General features: G+C 40.5%; 1 non-coding gene across 1 annotated transcript; it reads right to left on the bottom strand.

The window, feature by feature from the left end:
* Positions 1–3,992: 3,992 nt before the first annotated feature.
* LOC122049871 lies at positions 3,993–4,102 on the bottom strand. Its single transcript, XR_006131121.1, has one exon. It is a non-coding gene; the product is annotated as a small nucleolar RNA R71 (small nucleolar RNA).
* Between the last annotated feature and the right edge of the window lie 1,765 nt (positions 4,103–5,867).

Raw genomic sequence — 5,867 nt, 5'->3', positions numbered from 1 at the left:
AACAAGGTGTAGCAGCTACTATAGCACATTGTAGCATTAGCATCTAGTTGTCTGACGATGCTCCCACGTGTAGCTGCTTCTAAAGAGTAACTCCTACACTGTGTAGCAGTTACTACATCTAGCTGCTTCCCTTTTGGCCTCTGTGAAAGCATCAGACCAATGGTCCCCAGCTGTGGGCTGATATAGTCATATATAGCCTTACACCAATTATACGTACCTAAATTGGTAAAATCATCTACGCAATCTATTAGTGATTATACTGGTAATCTAGATATACTGCTAGTAGTAGTAAATAAAACAGTAACAAAGAAATACAATATTAACAATTGGCAAAAGAGAGTATCAGATTCAGCAGTTGGAGGTTGTTTGTTGAGGGTGACCATTTTATTCTCTAGCTCCTTCTGTGTACACTCCACATTATGGAAGTGTTGAAGAAATAGTGGGGTGGTGGCTTCATGTTGTTGCAAATTAACTTCAATGCCTTGGTCCGAAAGTCCAAGAATCAATGAAACGTCTTTCCTAGTGAAGCTAATCTCCTTATTTTGAAAGATGAAGCATCTGGCTTGAACACCCCAATTGTCAAACATATTTTGGATTAGGCTTCGAATATTTGCAATTTCAGGCATAGCTACTGCCCAAGCAAGAGGGCTTCCATTGATCATCTCCATCTGCCGGTCGATTATGTGGAGTGATGATATAAACCCCTTGAAGTGAGGGTAGTTACTTTTCCAGTGCACTTTCTTGCGATATGCACGGGAAGCAGCAGTTCTTTGGCTCGCCATTTAGTTCTGTATACCAAAAGATACATAAGATCTTAATGATACTCAGTTGCATTCACTGTAATGCAATTGATTTTCACCCATACTATGATACATAACACTCTTATTTTTAAACCATAATCTAATACATTACAATGTCTATAATTTCTCCTATGTAGTTCATTGTGACTTGTTGCTGCTAAACATGAATACTCTACACGTTGTAGCAGTTAGTGCCAAGTAGCTGCTACAATAGTGATAAGCTAATCGACACTGTAGGGTTTAACCACGTTCTATCATTTTGTAGCAGTTCAACGACAGGAGCTGCGACAGCAAAGATAAACAATTTTTTTTAACCTCTTGATTTCCTCAAAGTAAACCCTCATTGAATAGTGACCTAAAAACATTAAACCCTATTGTAGCAGCTAGGAGACGGATCAAAACCCTAAAAATTCAAACCATCAAAGTAGGTGAAGCTTTGAATGATAAACCCTAAGACAATACTCACGATGGAGGCGAAGCTTTGGATGAGAAACAAGTCATCGCGGTGAGGTTGACTGATGAACACTCCGTGGGGCACCGATGTACTATCAAAGAAATTCCTTCGAAATATTTGTCACACGATGAGTTTAGGGGTTAAAACATTATCCTATGAGGGTAAAAATGTAATTGCACAGTATATATATTAGCACAATAATTGAAAAAAGGTATTTGGATAGAAAAGGTTATTTGGACAGTCACACTGCTACAATGTGTAGCAGCTTCTGAAGACTAACTTTTTCAACGTGCTGTAGTTGCTTCTACCACATGTAGAACCTCATTTAATTGATCTTAATAAAAATCAGCTATTGCTATGAACTATTATTGGTTGAAAATACAGAATAACATCTTGTTGGAGCGTAAATGAAGAAAGAGCTGTAAGATCGTTGTAGCAGCTAACCTCCCGAGTTAGCTGTCACAGGTTGTTGCAACTACATGTAGAGGTAGCTGCTACAAGGTGTAGTAGTCATTAGTCGAAGTAGCTTCTTCAACGTGTAGCGGCAAAGCAAACCGATGGCACTCAGGCAGCGAAAATAATTTTAAATATTTTTTTTGCATTGATAATCTTTGTACAAAAATATGGATACTAAAAAAAGTACTTACAGATTTAGCTACCACGACTTGTTGTAGCTACATGTAGAGGTAGCTGCTACAAGTTGTAGTAGTTATTAGTCGAAGAAGCTTCCTCAACGTGTAGCAGCAAAGCAAACAGAACGCGCTATGGTAGCGGAAATTATTTTAAATCATTTTATTTGCAAGTTGATAATCTTTGATAAAAAATATGGCTACTAAAAGAGGACTTACGGATTTAGCTGCCACAGGTTTTGGCAACTACATGTAGAGGCAGTTGCTACAAGGTGTAGTAGTTATTAGTCGAAGTAGCTGCTACAACGCGTCGCAGCAAACCAAAGCAAAGGCGCTGCAACAGCGGAAATAATTTATAATCATTTTTTAGCAAGTTTAAATAGGGAGACGACAATTAAATAATTTTAGGGTTAATCTTTTTACAAAAATACAGCTACTAAGAAAAGGACTTATCGATTTAGCTGCAACAAGTTGTGACAGCTACATGTAGAGGTAATTGCTACAATATGTAGTCGAATTAGCTACTACAACGCGTGGAAGCAAACCAAAGCAAAGGCGCTGTAGCATTGCAAATAACTTTTTATCTTTTTTAAGCAAGATGATATACAACTACAAACAGGCGTAGCAAGTTATTAGTTGAGGTAGCTGCTTCAACGTGTACTAGTAAAGCAAACCAAGGGCACTGCAGCAGCATAAATAATTTTAAAGAAAATATATATACAGCTACAATCAATCTGTAGTAGCAAAGCAAAGCATGGCACTGTAAGACTGGGAAAATAATTTTTAATCATGTTGATATACACAATATGAAAACTATGGCTACTGGGTTAATCTCTGCTAGAAAATAGGGCTGCTAGAAACACGACTTACCAAGTTAGCTGCTACAAGGTGTCGCAGCTACACGGAGAGTTAACTACTACACATTGTAGCAGCTACCTCTCCATGTAGCTGCTACACCATGTAGCAGGAAAGGAAAGTCCAAGTGGTTGCAGGCGATTGTTGTATAAATCCTTTGGACCTTCTACGACGACCAATCCAAGTCAGATGTTACAAGGACGATTTCCTGCAAAGTAGTTGATGCAACATTTAGAAGCGAAGCAAAGGCACGGTGCATCTTTATACAATTATTTCAGCTAGCGCCTTTATCAATTTTTGTAGGCAATAACAGTGTGGATTAACACAACATCTGTGCGATTGAAGATGCCAGAGAAACTTTCCCGCCGGGAGCGCAAGGGACAAGGGAGGACGGAGGACGTTGAAGGAGGGAGTGAGCGAGGGAGAGAGGGAGCGGCAAGGCAAATTTTAATATTAAACTTTCCCGGTTTTTACCCGCGAGGTCGACCGGACGACGGAGACGGAGGTTGCGAATAGGGGAGAGAGAGAGAGCGGGGAGGGAGATTTTAATTTGGGTAATTTTCGCCACTGAAGTTTTTAATAGAGGCCCGAAGGGGAGAGAGAATAAAAGGAATATTTTATTTGTAGGAAAACCGAGCTAGCAACGCCACGTCTGGGCGTCGCTCACAGTCGCGCACAAAGCGTCGCCCAGCATATCAAATTTGTATATATATATATATATAAACTCTTTCTTTTATTCGGCACTTGGATTATTCAATATCTTGTTTTTTTTGCATGCGAAGAGCTAATCTTTCAGGAAAACTTCTGTCGTTCGATCCAGAAATTGATAGAACTTTCCCGAGGAGAAGAAATTTGCAAAAACTCCAAGCAGAACAAGAAACTTCAGAAATAACTGACAAGCTTTTGAAGGACTATGCAACACCTTATGCACGAGGGCTTCGGTCTAGCTTCACTCGACCACCAATTGAAGCTACCAATTTTGAAATCAAGTCTGTAGTGACCCATATGGTTTAGCAAAATCAATTTGGAGGAGGACCGCACGATAATCCCATTCATCACTTGGAGCTTTTCTATGAGATCTGTAGTATGAAAGTGAACGGGGTCCCTCCAGAAACAGTAAGGTTACTTCTTTTTGGATTTTCTCTGAAAGACAGAGCCAAGCAGTGACTTAATTCTTTACCAGCAAATGACATTACATCTTGGGAGCGGTGTGAGCAGAAATTTCTGGAAAAATTTTACCCGCCAAGTAAAATTAGACACATGAGGAATTTAATTGCAAGCTTCAAACAGGCAGACACAGAATTGTTATTCGAAGCATGGGATAGATTCAAGAGTGTGCTGAGACAGTGCCCCCATCATGGCCTCGAGATGTGGTTGGTGCTACACACATTCTACAATGGAATCAATTATCACACGAAGGTGCCCCTCGATTATGCAACAGGAGGGGCATTGATGAACAAGAGTCATGATGAAGCTGAAGATATAATAGAGAATGTGGCCCAGAACCATCATCAGTGGGCAATTGAAAGATCTGGAGGTTCCTTTTTTGAGAATCCAATAAAGGCATCAGGAAAATTTAATGTAGATGCAGTCACACTCATGTCTGCAAGGCTGGATGCTCTGACCAAGAAGCTTGAGACCATGGGGAACAACACAACCAATACAATAGTGTGTGTGTGCGAAACTTGTGGAAGTTCAGATCATGCTCAAGATACTTGCCCCCTAAGGTCAATACAAGCACAAATACATAAACTTGAACAATGCAATGCGATAGTCGGTTATAACCAAAGGTAAAACAATCCCTACTCCAACATATACAACCCTGGGTGGAGGAACCACCCAAAGATCAAGAACCAGTAAAGCCAAGCTACCAACCTGGGCAACAAAACCACCAATCTGGACCACAGACTTATCAACAATAGCAACCTTCACAACTGTCCAAAATTGAAAAGATGCTTGAAGAAGCTCTCTTGGAGCAAAAAGTGATGAAGAATGAAATCAAGCAATTGAATCAAAGAATGGAGAATTCTGAAAAGCATCAAAAGATGCAAGATAGGCAAATCGCTCAGATAGACCAGTCCTTTTCAAGAGCACCGGGAGTATTTCTGGGAAAGCCCGACATAAACCCGGTGGAACATTGCAACCGCATTGAGCTGAGGAGCGGACGTACTTTGGGAGATCCCCAAATGAGTGCTCAGAAAGGAATTGATTCAGAAGAAGAGCTCTCTCCTCTCATGCCTAATTTAGTCCAGAATAAGGATAGGGAGGAGATTACCAAGAAGGTTGAAGGGGCTCTTCCACTCCCCCCACAAAGTCAGACGATTCCTTTCCCTCAAAAACTAATAACATCCCAAAAAGATGAAGAGTTCCACTGATTCCTTAAGAAGATTAAAGAAATATGCATTGCAGTACCTATAATAGATGCATTGCACCAAATGCCGAAGTTCGCCAAATTTTTAAAAGGTGTTCTTTCTAAAAGAAGACAAAAGGGCGACTTCAAGACTGTAGCATTGACGGAGAAGTACAACACTCTTCTCACAGTAGACACTCCCCCGAAGCTCCAGGATCCAGGAAGTTTTTCTATACCGTGTAACATTGGCTTTGAGCTCATACACAAGGCTTTTTGCGACTTGGGAGCGAGTGTCAGCCTACTTCCATACTCATTATGCAAGAAACTAGGACTCCAGAACATCAAACTTACTACTATGACACTACAATTGACTGACCATTCATGTAGATACCTAATGGGTATAGTGTATGACGTTCCAGTAGAGATAGGTGGATGCATCATTCTCCCAAATTTTGTTGTCCTGGATATAGAGGAGGATCCCAAGATCCCAATCATCCTAGGGAGACCATTCCTTGCCACCGTTGGAGAACTCATCAATGTGAAACGTCACAAATTATTCCTGGAGATCAGTAAAGAAAGGTTAGAATTTGATTTATCTGATTCTCCTAATTGCATCTCTTCTTTTCATGGAAATGCCAGCAAGTCGAATATACACAAAGCTGAGGAATGCAGTTTCCAAGGGAGGCCACCAGACATGATGCATGATTCGGAAAAACTTGAGAGGTCGCCCCCAACAAGTAGTAAAAAGTATATTCATCCTACACGAGTGAAACTGAAGG

Source organism: Zingiber officinale, chromosome 2B (assembly GCF_018446385.1).
Source record: "Zingiber officinale cultivar Zhangliang chromosome 2B, Zo_v1.1, whole genome shotgun sequence".
Taxonomy (NCBI): Eukaryota; Viridiplantae; Streptophyta; class Magnoliopsida; order Zingiberales; family Zingiberaceae; genus Zingiber; species Zingiber officinale.
Note: the sequence above shows the minus strand (reverse complement) of the source record. Positions and strands in the feature narration are given on the sequence as shown.